Source organism: Octopus bimaculoides, chromosome 16 (assembly GCF_046866305.1).
Source record: "Octopus bimaculoides isolate indiv1 chromosome 16, ASM4686630v1, whole genome shotgun sequence".
Lineage (NCBI taxonomy): Eukaryota > Metazoa > Mollusca > Cephalopoda > Octopoda > Octopodidae > Octopus > Octopus bimaculoides.
The window spans coordinates 55,430,808-55,452,073 of record NC_142943.1 but is presented as its reverse complement, the minus strand read 5'-3'; the positions used below and the strand labels follow the sequence as shown (position 1 = coordinate 55,452,073).

The 21,266-nt window shown below is 36.3% G+C and overlaps 1 protein-coding gene across 21 annotated transcripts in view; it reads right to left on the bottom strand.

Annotated features, from left to right (window-relative positions):
- LOC106867583 (zinc finger homeobox protein 4) overlaps nucleotides 1-21,266 on the bottom strand; it is a 672,925-nt gene that overhangs the window by 226,867 nt on the left and 424,792 nt on the right. The gene's annotated exons all lie outside the window — the stretch shown is intronic.

Here is a 21,266-nt window from a genome sequence, read left to right as displayed (position 1 = left end):
AATGAACGTTCATTCAGGTACGAGAAGAGAAATGAGAGAACATAAAAGATAACAGAACAAATGATGAGAAAGAGATACAGCAATAATGCCTGGATTTGCTTCAGTGTAAATAGCAGAGAGATTTATCTGTATCTATTTCTCTAATGACCCACATATATATATACATGTGTGTATATATAGGTATGCATATAATTACATAAAATATGATACATTAAGGGAAGCAAATGGTCAGTAAAGGGAAAAAAAATAAATGCAGAGTGGCCAAGAAATACTGAAGCAAAATTGGGAACAAAAATGCAGAGGTCATTTTAAGCATGGTAGTGGAAAAGAGATGATGATGGCAAAAAAAAAGGTAATATAGCAAAGTGAAAGAACCAGATTGGAGAAGAGGAGGAGGGATGAGCAGGGAAGAGGAAGAGCAGTGGGTGCATAAAGGAGGTGGGGATGGTTTTATAAAAGTTAGGAAGAGTAGGAGAAAGAGGAGGAGGAATGATCAGGAAAAAAAAAATGTAAAAGAAGGAGGAAGAGGAAGTGAAAAGAGAAAAGGTATGTGTGCGTGTGTGTGTGCATGGGGTGATGGGAGTTGTACCAAATTAAGTATTCAATATAGGGAGACGGAAATATTTGCAGAAATCAAATTATTTAATCACCATATTTACTGTGTGGACCTGCGGAACTGTTGTGGTGTGGTAGGGTGGGGGATGGAGGTGGCGTTAGAGCGGAGCAGAGTAGGGGTTGTTATTGTTGGAACACATTAATTCACACACATGCGCACATTCATAGTGATGATAGCACACTTCATACACACATATACCCATGTAACCATATACAAACATACACACACACAGACACTCACACACCCACTCACATAAAAGCAAACACACAAATATACATTCACAGACAAACATAAGTATGGACATGCACAACATATATGTAAATTAACGCACATTCAGAACGTATCCGTTATGTGTTTTCTGGTTGTAGGGCAAAAGCTGGTCTTGGCATAATTTGTTACACATGCACACACACACACACGTATGTATATATATTGTTACATTCAAAAATACACTGATAATTACACACTCGCATAAACACACCGATAGATTTAAGGAAAGGCCCATTTATCACTGGGCAATGAAAGCTTTTCTAGCTATACACATGCATCAACACACACAAGTACAAGCACACATACAGAGAAACACATAGGAGAAAATATGAGATAAACTGTGAGACAAAGAGAGCGATCAATGTGAACAGACATTTGAATATATACAAGCATATACACAGATCTATTAATAATAATATATTCCAAGAAATTTTTACTAAATATAATATACATCCAGCCAAAGATTAGCTGTCATATAATCTGAATATTGACACATGTCCTATCCAATGGCACATCCTGTCACATATCATGTGACCAATATGCTGCAATTATCTAATTAGATGTATTGTTACAGAACTGACATATAGGAAGAGAAAATGTCACATCTGCTGTTACATGAGAGAGAGAGAGAGAGAAAGAAGGAGAGAGAGAGAAAGAAGGAGAGAGAGAGAAATGGGAGCAAGGGAGGTGTGGTAACAGATAATGTGAAATGTCACATCAACAAATGAGATGTCACATCATCGTACTATAAGGAGTAACATTGTCTCTTGTCCTGACGATGGAAAGATACATTGTCACGTGATCATCATATGATTGTCATGTGACTAACATCCTACAAGTTGTTCAATCATTTAACATGGATCATGACAGATGGTGACTACATCCTATACACAGTTCTACATGATCCACTTACTGCATGGGAAGAGAGTGGGTGAGAGACATTGAGGAGAAACACAATCGCAATGGTAAGGAGATATGCTATCAAATCACCTCCACCTGCATTTCTACCATCACCTACACTTAGCAAATCTGTAGTCATGTGACCTGACTACAGAGAAACGTGGTCACATGACACACAACAAACATCCTACACGTTGTGTGCTCATGGAGTGGTAACACACTGTCACATAACCTCGACTGCTGAAAGTGAGAAAGCAAGGAAGACGATATTGTCGCATGATAATTTGTCACATTACTTGTGTGTCGTGAGGTGTGACATAACATATAAGGGTGTTGCCGGTATCCACTGGGACACACTGAGACAACAATAACACATAACTTGATATGTTATTGTATACACTGGCAAAAACCGAGTAGTTGTGTGCATAGACATAATACATGCTTTAAGAGATGGTTACAAGCATTGACTGATAAGCACATAAAGATAAACACACACACACACACACACACACACAAACACACACACATATGCATGACCATATCTATCTATATATCAGTATTTATATATACATATATACATACACAAATACATATATATATATATATATATATATATATATATATATCCACACACACATATATATATACACACACACACATATACAAAGAGAGAGAATGTAAGGGAGAGAGAGGGGGAGGTGGGGGAGAGCAATCCTGTGTGTCATTAAGGACATGAGTCAGTGTGTGACAGCCATTTCAGATGTCTATGTTGTTTGTCAGCCAATTAGCATAGATTAAGCGAGGAGCAATCTCCGAGGATAGTAACATTTAGAAGCTGGCTGGACGGTGAGGTGATGACGGTGATGGAGAGGGGGGGAGGAGGGGGGAGTAGAGGGAGGGGGAGTAAAGAAGGGTGTGAGGGTGGAGAAGGACGGATGGGCTAGAAAGGAAATAAAAGCGCACACACCCTCCCTTCTACACACACAACTGCTTCCACTACCACCAACACCACTACCGCCAGTAACAGCAACAGCAATATTACTGCCATTGCTACTACTATTACAACCAAGGCAACAAGAACACACACACACACACACAAAAATATACATCTATAAAAAGCAAAGGGCAATACCAATTACTACCACTATTATCAAGTGTAGCACCATCAGGAAGACCACAGCCATGACAATAATAGAACTGTGACCAAAACAATAACAACAACTGCATTAGCACCAGGCCTTCATTTTGTTTTTTTTTTGTTTTTTTTTACAACAGCTACTGTCTCCATCACACCAAGAACAGCAGCATCAACATCAGCATCAGTAGTAGGACCCAGATTTTTTGATCTGTGAGCACATATATATGTATGTGGAGTAGTGCATGTGTGTGTGTGTGTGTGTGTGTGCGTGTAAAATACACCTTTCTTTTTTTTAACCCTTTCTCCTTCTTCTTCAGACTCTGCCACTAGCCATAGGAATCACCCCCACACTGCTGCTGCTACTGCCATCATCATCATCATCATCATCATCATCATCATCATCACCATCACTCCATCGTCATTGTCATCATAATCGACATCATCAACATGGCCACCAGCAAGCATCACCACACCCACCACCACCACCACCACTATTACAACTCCTGCAAAAATAATCATGACTCCTAAAACCCCACCAAAATCATCGCCGTTGCCACCACCACCACCACCACCTTCATCAACACATGCATTCATTATGTCTATCCCTAGGATTACTACCGCTTCTTACCACCCACCCCTGCATTACCCTTATCAATAGTTTCACCTCCACCACCACCACCACCATCGTTTCTGTCACAATGCAATCGCTTTCCCTACTCACACCACTTCCACCAGAGCTTCTTTCATTACAACCACTCCATCACCACTGCTATCTATCACTGCTAATGACACTGATGCCACCATCAACACTGGCACCACCACCACCACCACCACTACCACTAACAGGGCACTGCCACCACTAACATCGCTTCGACTACCACAATCTTTACCAGTGTCATTGTTGTGTGTCACGAAACAATCACACTGGAATATATATATATATATATATATATATATATATATATATATATACATACATATGCTTACATACACACACACACACATATATATATATATATATATATATATATATATATATATATATATATATATATGCACATACACCACCCACCGTTAACCCCTGGAGACACTGTGCTACCACAATTCCTACCCTTAAGCAACCCAAACTGTACTCAACCTCACTACACTACAACAATCACCGTCCCGCCATCATCACCGATTTTAACCCCCCCCCCCCCTCCCCAACCACATACAACCATCCCAGTCTGCTGCTACTGCTGCTGTTGCTGCTGCTACTGCTGCTGCACAATTAAAGTGGGGGAAGGGGAGTTAGTGGGGGTGGAAAGGTGTAGAGAAATGATGGAGCCTGTGTGTGTGTATGCGTGTGTGTGTGTGTGTGTGTGAGTGGGAGGGGATGTGATTGTAATTATAAATGATAACATGGATGAAAGAAAAAACTGTAGAGGTTGCAGGGCGGGGAGAGAAAAATACTGGAGTGCTGGTGTTGGCGAGGGTTGTGAATAATTATCATCATCATCATCAGCAGCAGCAGCTCCATCATAATCATCTTTTATAAGCATCATCATCATTATCCTAATCATCTTAATCAGCATCACTCTCATCATTATTTCCTGCATCCACGTACTCCACTGCTAACAGTAGGTGCACATCCATCATCAGCGACATCATTGCTAACAGTAGGTGTGCATTCATCATCATCATCATCATCATCATCATTGTTATCATGTCTAGTCATCATTGTCATCTTCAACATAAAAATCACAGGCATAATCATCATCACCATCATCACTAATGTTGTAAATCACTGTTACTCCCATTGTCATTGTTTTTGTCATCATACCACCATCATGATTATCTTCATCAACATTATCATCATCGTCATCAGCAGCAGCAGCATCATATCTAACAATTTCATTACCACCATTACCACTACCCTCATTAACCTCGTCATAACCATTATTCCCACTACCATTATTGTCGTCACTTTAACTACCATCATAACCATTATCAATGTCATCATCATGATCCTCATCATCTTCATCGTTGTTGTCGTCGTCATCGTCGTCATCATCATCATCATCAACATCAGGGTTATCCTCATCATAATCAGAAACAGGATTTCTAACATCTTCATACGATAAGTAAAAATAGTATATCAGCAAAAATAGGTGTACTGATGGTGGTGATGGTCTATGGCAACAGATACATACATTTTAAGGGATGTGGAAGGAGAGAGAGAGAGAGAGAGAGAGAGAGAGAGAGAGAGGAAGAGAAAGAGAGATAGAGAATAAAAAGAGTGATGGGGGATGCATGCAATGTGCTGCACCATTCCATTCGAAATGTCGCCAGCATGAACAGGCTAGATTCGATCCCTTTACCAGATCAGGGTAGGGAAAGAGGGGCTTTTACGAAGTTCACTTCAAACACACAGGAGATCTTTCAAAGATAACTTGAACTGAAGTGTTGGTGGTGGTGGTGGTGGTGGTTGTGGTGGTTGTGGTGGTGTGCTATTGATATGAGGGGGTGGAGATAGGAAAGAAAGAAGGGAAAAGAGAGCTGTAGTGATAAAGAGAAATAATGATCTGAATATCAAATGTAGTAAAAGATAGAACGAGGTTAAGAAGAGATTGAGAGATAGGTGGGGAAGGAAAGAGAGACGCCTAAACCAATAAAACAATGCATATATTCTTAAATATAAATTTCTGGTGGATTACTAGTGTTTTCTTTCAATGCCATTATGTTCTATAGAATATATCTATAGGTTTTAGCCAACACAGTATGTAATTCTTTATTCACCAAAATATCATATACATAGTGTTTTTTTAACAGCTGTCTATTGCTGAAAGTGTTGGCTAAAACCTATAGATATACTCGTTAACAAATAACAAGCATTGAAACAAAACATGATTACACACCAGTAATTTATAAGTCCAAACAAGCTGTTGAGAAAACATTATATGCAAATAAAGTCTATGTGATTTATTTGAGCTCTTAATGGTAGTGGATTTATAATGTGTCTCTGAGGACAGTTAAAGTGAGTACTCAGCTGCTGATGAAATCTCAATTCTAGAATGAAACTACTCTGGCTCCACCTTTTTTCTGTCCATGGAGAAATTATGGTATAAGATAAATAGTTTATTACATATAATCCATTACATACCATGTTGATTATAGATATTCTCTGCAGTATATAATAGATTTATACATATTCATATCTTACTGCTTTTTTGTTCATGTTTTGATTTCATCCCCTTTATTACAAGTAAGTTAGGGTACTTTACAAGCTATAATATTGTACATATATATATATATATATATATATATATATAATATTTATCCATTTAAATGAAGAAATGAAGACAATTAACACATGCTTTTGCCAGAAATATGGTCTCAAATAAATAAAAAGAAAAGCAGTCTCCAGTGGCAGCAAACTAGTTTTCTTTCGATATATTCTTTGGGATAGAATTTGAATTACATGTGACTCAAAAAATTAACCGAATCTCCCTACGCACGTCCACAAAGCAACACAGGCTATACATGCATACATATATTAGTATGTATGCATGTAAATATATCCATAAATAATAAGAAATAATAATCCCTTCTACTATAGGCACAAGGCCTGAAATTTGAGGGGAGGGGGTTAGTCAACTACAACAATCCCAGTGCTCAACTGGCACTTATTTCATCAAACCTGAAAGAATGAAATGCAACGATGACCTTAGCAGAATTTGAACACAGAATATTTTGTCTGTCATGCTAAAAATTCTGCCAGTTCACCACTTACATCAACCCCAGACTAGAACTGTATTTTGCCAACCCGAGACAGATAAAAGGCTAAGTTGAATTCAGAAGGTAAAAGAGCTGAAACAAATACAGCAAGGTTCATGTGACTATGAAAGTGAATTAAAGATCAGCAATGTTATAAAGAAGGACTCTAGAAGGAGAAAGAAGGGTTTATACCCAGATATACTAGCAGAAGGCTTTTGGCAGTAATACCCACATGTGAATTCTAGAAACACTTGTCATGAGTAAGGCAGCACCAATAATAAGCAGATATATTAAATATATGATGGGCAAATGGCAAATAATGCTGGCCCAGACAAAGGAAGAAGTTACAATAATAGCTTCCATTCTCATTTGAAAAAGACAAAATTTCCAAGAAAACTTCCTTTTTTTATGCTTAAGGTTAACACTTTTAACCAGCAGGTTAAACCAGAGTGAACTCAGATTCAAATACTTTGGTAAAATAATCAACTAGTTTTGATCGCTAGTTGTATCCTGTGCAGTGATAAACAAAACTTATGGCTAGAAACACTACATTGATTTATTAGAGTGCATCCAATTAAAAAGTGTCACTCGGTCCCAAAAGCTGATAGTACATCTTTAATAGAAATGTAGAAATTATTCACTTATAAAGAGCAAGAAACAGAGATGAGCAGAATATGAAGGTTAAGAAAATTGAAACAATCTTTATGATAATGATCTGGGAATGATTTAAAAATATACAGACAATTACATAAGAGAAACTCCACAACGTACAAATATGCACGAAATATTTTTTTAAAATAGTACTATGTGATACTGCTCACATAGGACTGATAGTACTCCCAATGCATTACAAAATACTAAATCAAAACAAAATATTGCATATACTCAAAGCATGCAGAGTTATGCATGGTAATGCAGTGAAAGCATGCAATAAAAATAAGACGACTAAAAAATAATAATGGCTTTTAGCATAAGCGAAAGGTCACAGGTTTGGAAGGGGAAGGGTACACTCAATTTAATTGATTTCAGTTTAACACTGGTATTTAGTTAATCAGCTATGGAGCAGGAGGAAAAGCAGTGTCAACCTTAAATAGATTTGAGCTCAGGATATAAAGGGACATAACTAAATACCAGAAGGCATTTTATCCAGCGTTCTACTAATTCCGCCCATACCCTGCCCTAATAATAATCTAGTATATTAAACATGGTTTACACTAACATTAAAGCAAGTAACAGCCAGAACACACACAGACAACAAGGAAAAGAAACATAACACGAAAAAAATAAAATAAAATAAATAAACATCAAGACAAACAAATTGACAAAAATCAAGGAGAGAATAAAAAAAAACAAAAAAAAAAAACAAGAAAAAAGAGAATGAGGAAAATGAAGAGAGTAGTGGTTAGAGGAGGATGAAAACAATAAAAAGCTAGGAGAGAAGTTAAAGACTTAATTGGTGCTGTTTAAAAGTAAGTCAGATTGGAAAGTCTGGTTCATAAAATGCCAGAGATGTAGTAAAGTAGGTTCTAGAAAGTCTGTTTAAATTCTCTTTACAAACCCACATCTTACCCCACAACCAGATCGTCATCATCATCATCATCATCACCATCATTAGCATCATCATCATCATCATCATCCTCATCTATCTCCTACCACCCCTGATCCAGCACCGGTAATTATGACAGGTCTAAGTACTTTCTCACATCAAACTAGTTAGAGATGACATTGTAACAATCAACATCATCATTGCCACCATGCCACCACCATCGCAACCACCACCACCACAAACGCTGCGACAGTAACATTACCACTACTACTAATACAGAATTCTAAAACAATATGCAATGCATCTACCACCTAACATACTCTGGGCTAAAACCTCTTATAACAATTTTTTTAAACTATAAACACCATTAACAACACCAGTCAACAGAAGAAGCCTCAATGTGATTTCTGAACCTACTAGAAATAGCAGCTAAATTTCCTTCAATTACACCCTACTGATAATGTAGTTTTAGATACACTGTCTAAATATAAAACAAGATGGTCACAGCTAGAATATCATCACTGATTTGTTGGTCACATTCGCTTACTTGATGTCCAGCATCTGCTGTGTCTTGATAGTTATTTTCTTTTGGGTTTCATATTTGTACTCAAAGTTGCTAAATCTTTATTATTATTATGATTAACCCTTTTGATACCAACCTGGCTGAAACTGCTTCTGGCTCTGTAGTATAAATGTTGTGTCAAAAGTTCTGAATTAAAATCTTCCATCAAACCTTAGTCACAATTTATGTTACTAACACTAGCTTAATGACAACTAAGTTATTTTACTAAATTCTTAGTTATATTCAAAATTAATTGAAAGAAACACAGAGCATCTCAACAGAAATATGGTAACAAAAGTGTTAAAGTAATAAGCTGGCAGAACTGTTAGCACACCAGACAAAATGCTTAGTAGCATTGCGCCCATCTTTATGTTCTGAGTTCAAATTCCACCAAAGTCAACTTTGCCTTTCATCCTTTTGGTGTTGATTCAATAAGTACCAATTCAGCACAGGGGTCGATGTAAATGACTAGCCCCCTCCCACCAAATTTCAGGCCTTGTGCCTTTAGAAGAAAGGATTATTATTATTATTATTATTATTATTATTATTATTATTATTGGATTGGAAGGATAACCAGCACATCAGACAAAACTGCCATGTGGTAAACCACTGTTCAACCCACTACTACTTCTTGAACCTTGTTGACAACTTCCTGTAAAATAAGGCCTTAAACAATCAAGCAACAACTCAAAATGCCTTTGAAGACTTCATCAATTCCAAGACTCCAGAATTCTAACCTACAGTTTCCAAACTGTGCCAATTCTAGTGGTCATTATTTTGATTAATAAAATTTAATCTCAGCTGAGATGTTGCTTTAAAGTTGATAGTTAAAAACTGTAATTAATTTTGCAACAACTTGAGACACACACACAAGTACATCTCTCTCTTGAAATATGTATGTGGGAATATGTATATAGATATGTGTGTATGTGTGTAAATGTGCATGTACATATATATGTGTGTGTATATATATATATATATATATATATATATATATATATATACATATATATATATATACACAAACACGTATGCAAGTGTTGTTGTCACTGTAACTATTGTAATTATTGCCATCATCGTTAAGCTTGTAACCTCTTCTTTAAGATTGCTGTTGTTAGTGTTGTTGCAGCTAGTGTTTTTGTGTGCGTATGTATACAGAGTGGGTGGAGTTGTCGGCAAGTGAGGGAGTTGGGATTGAGAAGGGTCTTTTATGTTGTCTGAAAGAAATAATTCATTAAAAATGCTCTAATTAATTCTTTGAAACACGACGGAGAAGGAGGTGGTGGGGGGGGGAGTAAATGAACAAGACAATTAAAACAAAGAGAGAGGGAGAGAGAGAGAGAGAGAGATTGAGTGAGACAGAGTAGTAAAAATATATGAAAACAACAAACAAACTTCACAACCAGATGTTGTCGGAAATGGTGTGGGTGAAGGTTTGATGGTTACGCGTTGCTACTACTTCAAGCACACACACACACACACACACAAATAGTAACATGAAAACACATATCAATAAAAAGAAAATAGATCTAATTGCATACATACATGCATACCAGCACACATATATTTCATATATACTCTCAAAGAAACACAAACACGTAAGAGATTATAACAGGAACTTATGCACATATTTACATAAGTGACATATATGCACACATACAGCATGAAAAGCATAGTCTCTCACACACACACACACACACACACACACACTTACATTTATATATAAATAATGAGATTCAACTATATATATATACTCCAAAAATGTTCACTCACACTCACCTATACATACTTACACATATATCTATGCATAAACACACACGCTACACTGAAGTGACCAGATTGCGCTACATGTTTTTAAGTGTGGACACAAATTATACATGAGCACTTATACAAATTCACACATCATCCTTCCCCGCTCAAATCAACTTGATTTCACAATATATACACTGAGCGAGCGAATTGCATACAAACACTCCCCAGACACATTCAGAGCTTACCCGCACCTTACATAGTGTCACCCCACAAACCACCCCCTACCAGGGTTGATGTGTTAGTGATGTTATTTAAGACAGCTTTCCCCTAATTATTTCTCTACAGGAACCATCTTCACTCAGAGACAGTATGGCTCTACCATTTCAATGGAATTTCTGCTAATATGTTAACTGACCTGAATTAGAAACCTTTAGCACTGTTGTGTAGTGTTACTGCTGTTATTGTTGAAGGTGGTGGTGGTGGTGGTGGTAGTGGTGGTTGCGGTGGTGGCAGCAGTTGCGATAAATGATGTAATGGTTGTCTTTGGTGGTAATACTAATGATAGTGGAGGTGGTGGTGTTGGTGATAGGAGAAGTGATTGGGAAGGTTATAGTTGTCATATAGAAGTGGATGCTACAATGTTATGCTGTTGTTGTTGTTGTGGTGGTGGAGGTGGTTGTGGTAGCGGTGGTGCTGGTGGTTTTAGTTCTTGCAGAACCATGACTGAGCAGATCTTTGATCAAAGGTGCCTCTGTCATGAACATCTTATCCTGTATTCAGACAATGTAACCAGGCCTTTTATTATTCAAGGAGTCTTTCTGGGCACGAACTGAAAGGAATATTCTTGTTATATCTACTAGAGAAAGTGACTGCATGGAGTTCCCTCATCCCACAACATTTATTGCAACGGTGGTAACAATAACACTTGGAGATCTGATTGTTGTTGTGGGGCCGGTGATAGCAGTAGTGGTTGTATTATTTGTAGTAGAAGTAGTAGTAGCAGCAACAGCAGTTGATGTTGTTGTAATGGCATTAGCTGTTGAGTGAACTATCCTGAGATTTTAGGATTTTATTTATGTAGGTTTCTTAAAAAATGACAGAGGAATAGAAATGATTAATTATTGGACAAGATGTCTTTCAGTGTTTGTCTTTTATCCTTTTACATTCATTCACTTGTTCACTCATTTGTTTAACTTCTGTTTTCCATGCCAGCATGAGTTAGATGAGGAGTTATTTGTAGTAGGATTTTACAGACAGATATTTTCCTGTTGCCAAGGAAGGGGTTTCTTTTTATTGCAGAGATTTTTGAAAGTAGAGGGTGACAATGTCAACAAGGTAGTGTCAACATCAACACCATTTCACTCAAGAGGTAACAAGCGAGGAATATTATTTTTTACGCATACATACAAGATGGCTTTCTGCAGTTACCATTGACTGATTTCCCTGACAAGGGACTGGTCAGCCTGAAGCTAAAGCAGAAGACACTTACCCAAGGTGCCATATAGAGGCACAGAACCTGCAGCCATGTGGTTGCAAAACAAAGCTGTTTAACCACATACTCAGAGTTCAAATTCTGTCAGGGGCTAACTTTGCAGTTTGTCTCTCTGGAATTGATAAAAGAAGTATCAAGCATATGTTAGGATGTCTCTTTTACTGACGTTAGACAAACTGCCTTTCAGTATTAACACCACCTCTATCATCCAACTTCAGCAACAGCATTTCAAACTGCAATCACACAATACACAACAAACAACAGTACTGGCTCAAGTAATGGTTCGAAAGCCATAATGTGCCGATTGGAAAATAGCGTTGCTAGGTGAGGCTGGCTAGTATTTAAACAGCATTGCTGCTTGACAGGTGGGCCGAGGGGAACCACCTTGTTCATTGCTCACCCTCTTCTCCAATATTTCGAAGGTTTGTACAAGACAGCGAGTCAACTCTGGCTGCTGGACCTGAAACTAACACGATTCTGTTGGAAGATAGGTCTAGAGAAGGTGCAGGCCAAAACTGTGCATCCTTCCCCTCCATTGGTCAGCTGAAGCTTGGCTGCTGGAGCCTACCAGTGAATATTTAAAGGGAAATTTGCCAGGGTGGTCATTTGCGAGCTGACATTCGTTGACACTGCATTGAAGAAACCAAAGAACAAAAAGCCAAAGAAAAGAGATAAAAACGCATTTAACACCAGAGCTGAAGAACCTCTGAAGGTGGGGGGGGGGCAGCGTTGAAAACAGTAGAGGAGTAGGGACCAAAACCGGATGTAGCTCCTCCTGATGGTGTTCTTAGCTACTGGATCCTATGAAGGAGCTGTTGAGGCAGTGAACCAGGAAATGTGGTTGGAATTCCTCCTTGTTGTAGTAGAAGTATTAATAATGACAGCAGCACTACCACTACTATCACTACTGCAATCACTGTCAGTCCCTCCACCACCACCACCATCACCACAACCACAACCACAACCACAACCAAGCAAAAAACAAAGAAAAATGATCCCAAACATTGCTTCCATAGAATCCATAGAATAACAACACGGAGGAAAGTAGAGTTGAGAGAGTTTGAGGACATTGAGGAAGAGGCAGTTGGGGGATGAGCAAGGGAATACGCTGAAGAAGAGTGCAAATGAGTCGCGACAGGAATGGAAAACAGGCGCAGAGGGGAGAAGAATGGACACAGCTCTGAATGTAGCATGCATGGTAAGTGTACATGGGTAAATGGGTCAACGTACTGGCAAGGAAAGGTACATAGAGAAGCGTGTATTTTCATGTGTCTTCGTACTTACTCTATATTTATATAGGTTTGTCGTTTGGATTTGTATGCGAGTGTGTGGCAAGCATGCTGGTCGTTTTAGTTTATTTTTCTTTTTTGCGTCTTTCTGTGATTATAAATATGCTCGAGAGTCATGTAAAGCAATATGTCTGAATGTGAGAAACTTCATGTTTACGGACATATGTGTACGGGCATATGTACACACGTGTACACACATTTAGGTCCGTCTGCTCTCCCGCCTTCCCCTCCTTAATTCCCTTTTGGATATATATATGTGCAAAGCAGCATACCTGTTTGTCTCTGTATTAGGCAGTATGTGTATGTGACCCTCTGTGACTGTGTGCCTATATGCTAGTATGTGTGTGTGTATGTATATATATATATATATATATATATATATATATATATATATGTTATGTCTATATGTGCATGCATGAATATATGTGTGTGTGTGTGTGTGTGTATATATGTCGATGTGTGTGTGTGTGTGTGTGATATGAAGATTAGTTTATTTAGCCCTGTACACTGCAGCCATTATTCTAATTAAGACATATTTGCATTTAAATGACAATAGAAGAACTCTATAATTACTGCCTAAAACATGACCTTTCCCTGGCTGACACATCAGTTTTTGTCATGTTGTTGTTGTTGCTGTTGTTGATTGTTTTCTTCCATTTTTTTTTTTTTTTTTTTTTACTCGGAGACAAGACCAGAAGAGAAAGAAGAACGAGAAATGAAACAATGAAGCAAGATGTTAAAAACAAACAAACAAACACACACACACACACAAAAAAAAAAACAAAAAAACTTGAAATTAAAGAAAAAAAAACACCCCTAAATGAAGAGAGAAAATGAAGAAGAAAAAAACCTAAGAAAAAACAAATATTAAACAAACAAAATAAATATGAAGAGGGAAAAATCCTTTTCGCTTTACTTCTACATTTTAAAAATTTTACTGTAATTTTTATTTTTCAAATTATTTGTTTATTATTATTATTATTATTATTATCATTATTATTATTATTAGTAGTAGTAGTATTAGTATTATTTATTGGTAGTGTTGATGTTAGTGGTTGTTACAATGGTGTTGGTACTGTTGGTAGCTATGATGGTGGTGGTGGTGGTGGTGTAGTCGTTATTGGTTGTGGTGGCGACAGCAGTGGTGGTGATGATGGCAGCTTAAAAAAAAATTTTTTAAATACTTTATTTTTTTTTGTCATTTGTTGTTTTTGTTTGTTTTTCTATTTTCTCTCTTTGTTTTCTGTCTGTACCTTTTGTTTTTTGTGTAATATTTCTCTCTCTACTTTTTTTTAATTTTTAAATATCTAAATAATTGGAAAAATTTAATTTAAATTTGATATTTTTGGATTGCTTGCTTTTCTTCTTTGTCTTGTATTTTCATCCTAATTTTTTTGCTTTTATTCTATATTTTATTTTTCTTCAAATTTTATTTCCAGTCGATTTGCTTCTTTTCTTTTTTTTTTGCTTTATGTGTTATTGTTGTTTTGTTCACTTTTTTTTTTTTTGCAAAAGTAGTTATTTTATTTGTTTTGTAATTTTTGTTTGTTTTATTCAAAGAAACCACACACACACACACTCATTTGTTTCAGTTTATTTATTTATATTTTTACATGTTATTAACAAAACTGTATAAAGAATAAAAATAAAATAAACCGAAATTAAACAATAAAAACAACCATAACAATATTACTACTACTACTACTACTACTACTACTACTAAAGATAACAATACCAAAGCAAATACTAATAAAAGGGAGTAAAATCATCAATCAGTTCTTTTTGTTTTTTATCATTTCTCTTTCTTTTTCACATCTCACCCTCTTTCACTCCTTTCTTTCTCCTTTTCTAATATGATCTCTCTGTTTCTCTCTCTCTCTCTCTCTCCGTCACTTATTGACATATATATATTTTCATTCTTTGTTTCCATACGTCTGTCTTTCTATCAGTCTCTTTATTTTGATCATCATTAATTAATGCACTCAGAATACACAGACATACACATGTTCAGACACACGCACACAAAAACAGCTACAGCTTACACAGTAAACACACACACAGATATATATATATATATATATATATATATATATATATATATATATATATATATATATATATATATAGGCACACCAATGATATATGATATATATATGTTTTTCCATACATCATCAATGGTGTTTCCAGGGGTGATTAGGTGTCCCGAGTCTTTCAACATCAGACCCCACCCACCCAGCTGACCCAGCCAAGGTTGACAAAGCCCTACCTTGTGTCCAGTTAGCAGTACTCCTGATAGGGTTGCCCCTTCCAGGGTCTGCACTTCCTGATCCACAGCCCCTTCGAAGCAACATCCGTTCCCACAAACATATATAAATGTGTGTGTGTGTGTGTGTGTGTGTGTGTGTCTGTGTGTGCTTATACACATACACACACAGAAAGATGCAAATTTATACACACAGACATAGACACATGCAGATATCAAAATATATGAATACACATACATACATGTATATACAGGTATGATATACATGTAGTGATACATATATAAATATATATAAATATATAAAGAGACAATAAGAGTTGGCTAAGCAAGAGTCATAAAACAGTAATTCAGATCAAGATATGTCTAATGATAGTAAGTTCACAGGTATGTATAGTTTTGATTCAATTATATACAAAGTTGCACTGGGGTCAAAATAAAATCTGGAGTAATTTGTTTTGACTAATTTCATGCCAGCGTGGAACACTTAAATAATATCATCAATGATAATACACACACACACACACACACACACACAAATTAATAAAATGTACAAATTATGTGTTTGTGTATAGTCCTGATGCATGTGCTTGGATGCACAAAAGCTTGTGTATATTGTTTCAAGACAATATAATCAATTTTTAAAGGTGTATTTGTTCTTAAATTTTAATTATCTGTTCGTTTATTTATCCATTACCATCAAATCACCATTATTAGGCAAACAGTGTCACGATTATTGTTACAATATGAATCTGAGAGTGCTGGTTGAGGCATCAATGCCATACCATCATATTCTTCTCCCCTCTGCATGAAAACTTCATTCCGAGTCTAATGGCTTGTATTCATGTTTAATAATCTTCAGGATTGCGAACATGATAATGTTCACAATCATTATCATCCTTATTATCAACTCTTATGGGTTATTTTGGGTTCAGCTTAATCATTGTATAAATTCAAAGACTTAAATATAAATAGAAAAACAAAGGGGAGGGGCTATATTAATTTGATTAGAAGAGAGGCTGGAGACTGGGAGAGGGTGATTGAAAAGAAAAGGATAGTAAAGAAAGCAGAAAAGCATGGAAATTTACTAAATGACCTTTTCCTGATGCAGAAATGTCTAGTGCATTGCTCGTCTCACACACACACACACACACACACATTAAGATCCCTCTCTGTTTTATTTCCCTTGCTAGTCTTTTTCATGCATGATAAACAAAAAAGACAAAGATCCAGAAATGGATCACAGAAAGAACAAGGAGGCTGAAGAAAGTGAAAGGTGAGAAATATTAATTAATGGACTGCTGATGAACAGGTGAGAAACTTTCAAAGGTGATGGTGGTGATGATAGCAACAAAGATGATGATGATGATGATGATGATGCTCACAAGGAGTACATAATGATGAGAGAGCATAAGGATAATGGTAGTTGAATTTTGATGAAGATGGTAGTGTTGTGGTGGTGATGCTGATAAAAATCATGTTGATGAGTGAAAATCCTGATAATGGTAGTATGAATGACGATGTAGAAGAAAATACATTGAATGAATAGTGAGTGAAACTAAAAAAAAAAATAGAGAGAGAGAGAGGGGGAGAAAGAGAGAGGTAAAATGGAGAATGCATAAAAAAAAGGTAAAAACAAACAAAAAGATTGACAGACAGAGAAAGCGATATAAGATAGAGGGGGAAAAAGAAGGAAATATAACAGGTGTTGTTTAAAGGGACTAGTAAAACCATCAACACCACCACCACTCATAAAAAAAAATAAATAAATGGTGAGATGAAAAGGAGGTGACCTGAGAGACTGTGGGGTGAGAGGTCACAGAAAAAATGTAACCCAACAGTTAATCAATAATTTTGAAATTCCATCTTTCACTACATGCAAACACATGTAGACTCATACACACATACACACATGGATGCATGCATGCATGCAAGCTGACAGAGATCTGTGAGACTGAATGAACTTTGACAAATCATCAAGCAAATTAATTAAACAACAAGAAGAGCAACATAAGGGGGAAAATAAAAGGGAGTAGCATGTTTGGTTGAATGTTCAAGGTCTTTGGCAGAAATATCTTGGCACTGACACAGGACGACATTTTGTCAGAGCTACGTTTTAGCTTTGCTTTAGTTGCAAATCACAGTCTCATGTTTTGTGATGACAAATGTGTGTAGGAGTGTGTATGTGTACGAGTGAGTGAGTGCTGATGAAAATCAGGATTTGATTCTTAGCACAAGTGGGTTTTCCTTTCCTTTCGCTAAAGCAACAATAACTGTGGATTTTAATGTAGTAGACTACTAACCAGATGGTAACAAGTTCAAAACTTGCAAGAACCACGGGGGCGATGTAAGGTAGAAATTAACAAAGACTACGTAAGCCTGTTTTGCTTGATTGACAAACAAGTCCCGTCCCGAATTCACAGTTGGGTAGTTAGTCAGTGGCGGTACTGATGATGGTGATGATGATGATGTAATCCAGCTGCAGAAAAAGCAACTCTTTTGACAATATGCAAATATCCAAATTTGAAAAACCAGTAAAGAATACATCACCTTTTATACTAAACATTGAAAAATTCATCTCAAACAGCGAATAAAAGTACAAAAAGGAAACAAAAAAAAAAAACACAGAAAAGCAAGCATGAGAATGTATATGTGCATGTGAGTGATGATTTTAATTTGGATGCTTCTATTTGCATTACAAAAGAGTAATAGCCAGTCTTTATCAAAATGACAAGCGTTTTTGTTGCAGTTTAGATAGCATGAAGCATATGTATTTGTGTGTTCATGTATATGTATTTGTATAGCAATATATGCACAGGAGTCCATGCATGTATGTCTAGTGAGTGGAAAATAATTTTTGATGTTACTTGGTTTTTTGGATTTTTTTTTTTTTCATTTGTGAGAACATGTGTGAAGCACTTGTCTATTTTCACTTTATATATATATATATATATATTCTTTTGTCTTTTTCCTCTTCTCCTTATTGCTAAAATGTAACTTGATTGATGTGATGCATTGACTGGCATGATGCAATTCTGAAAAGCTGGATTCACTGTCTATGTGTCTTTTGTTGGTAATCTTGACTCTCAGTAATATCGTCAAGATGCATAAATGTTCTTGTGTGTGTGTGTGTGTGTGAACATGGATATATGTGTACACTTATGTTAGCAAGTATCTGTGGTCAGAATGTAAAAAAAAAGCAAAAAAATCAGGCGTATGTCTACGTGACACACAATATAAATATATTCATACAAATCAAGAACACACACAAATATGTATACACACACACACACACGAACACAAAAACCATGTACAGGATCAAACCATTTAACAGTTCTGATTTTATTTAAATTGTTAATCGTCTAACTCTAATTCCCTTACAGCATTTTAAGGGGACGGCTTACAACCATATCTCTAGTTTATCCATTAGCTACTAAAATGGTATACAAAATATAGCACTCATTTGAATAAAACAGAAATGCCTACTTATACATACAGATAGACATGCATGAATTTGTGCTCAGCAAACTAAAGTTCAGTGTGACTATTAACAGAGGCTGGAATCTCTCTTTGATTCCTTATAGCTATATAACAGAACATTTCAAAGGTATTGTCATTGCCGTCCAGAGGACATGGTGGATTCTCTGTTAGTTTCAGTGATGAACATTCAAAATTGTAAAATAAACTGAATAATTAGGTATGAAATAATGTCCAAGTGACAAGAATATTCCACAGACATATATCTATGCCTAATGCACTTCTCAAGGGAAATGGACCTTTGAAAACAAGTAGAATTCAAAGAGAGAGAAAACGAGAAGAACTGAACCCATTATGGGACTGATACTTAATCACACCCTGGCAAGATTCGAACTCCATGAGCAGGGTGCCAGAGTGGATATGGTATTGCATACTACTAACCAATATTCTAATGGTTCTGCTAACTGGCCAACTTGCAAGAGGAAAGAGGTATAGATTAGCCAATAAACAATAATGGTAATATCAAAACTGCAAAGACAAAAACGAATAAAAAAGAAAAAGAAAAAGAAAATAGAAGAAAAGCAGTGCAGGTAAAAATATCAGCTGAATCACCTCTCAGATTTATATCAGACATAAATATTGTTGTGGAAAAACAGCTACCCATCAAAATTCACTGTTTAGGTATGAAATACCTAGTAAAGAAGAGAGACACCAATGGACTTCAATGTTATATACAAAAACTGTTGTTCAGTCCAAAAAGGTAGCGTAGCCATTTGATAAATAAGAACTGGGTTTGATATGATGGACAACAACCCATGGAGGTGTTGTTTCAGCACAACCACAGTCCAATAACTTGAATCAATATGCACACACACACACACACAAACAAACACACACACAAACACACACGCGCACACAGACATATGCACACATGAAAACGCATATTAGTAATTGTAATACTTTTCAAGATATAATATATACACATATATATATGGTCGTATACATTTGATTATCACACACACACACACACACACACACACGCAAGCTAACAATAAAAATGCGAAAACTGAGGAATTACTGAATACTTGAATCAAAACAGCTTCTAAGAAGGACAATAGTGAGAAAATTACAACACAGACAACTCAAAAGAGATTATAAGACACAATAACAAATCAATGTCTTTAGAGTTGATCTAGCTTAATTAGGCTGGCTTTTCTGTATCTATGTGTTACTATGTGTGTGTGGGTGTGCTTAATTGTCAGCGTGTATAAATGTAAATATCTACTGTATACTTGTGCATCTGTAACAATCTTGTATCTTCCTCTTTATATCTCTTCTTGTTTTAGTTAAAACATTTTACTCGTTTGTAAAGTTGTTTTGTTATTGTTATTTCTGCTTTTGCTGTTGTTTTTGTCACTGTCGTCATTAAATCGAGTTATGGGCAACCTAATGTTCACCAAACACAGTTAATTTGTTAATTTAACTAAGTGGAAAGGCCTCTAATGACAAGGGTAAACAATCCGTCGTCACCACCAGCCATTGCACCGCTGAGTGAAAATTATAGAGTAAGGGCAGAAAACAATCGTAACTGCAATAGCAAGGATGACAACACTAAGTAATACGGACAACAACAGCAACAACAAAAATACTCAAATAAAGAAAAGAAAAAAAAAACACTGCCGTGAAGAGTAACACCTGTGCAGAGTATTAATACCGTCCAATGCAGATATCTGATAGATACAACAATGATGATAGTGATGATGATGATGATGATGATAAGAAGGAGGAGGAGGACAATGTTAGTGATATCTCGTAACCATTGACAGTGATTTTTTTAATACTGTCCCAGGATCACAAATTTGTAGAAGGGTATAGCTGATTGAACTAATGTCAAGACACACCTTTTACTTATTTTATTGATCCTCATCAAATGAGAAGCAGAGTTGGCCCTACCATGATTTGAACTTAGAGAGAGGAAGTTACAAGAACAAAATTACACACTGTCAGGTGCTCCGTCTACCATTTCCACTAATTCATCCAGTATAGCAATCTGCCAGCAAGAAACAAAACGATGCACGATTGTTGTATTTATGTCTCTCCCAAGATCATCCATGGCAGAGATTTCTAGTGGAATTTTCAGCAAAGAATCAAAATTGAAGTCCCTGACATGCACTTGATGACAGTTTATGGCTACGCCATTGCAACATG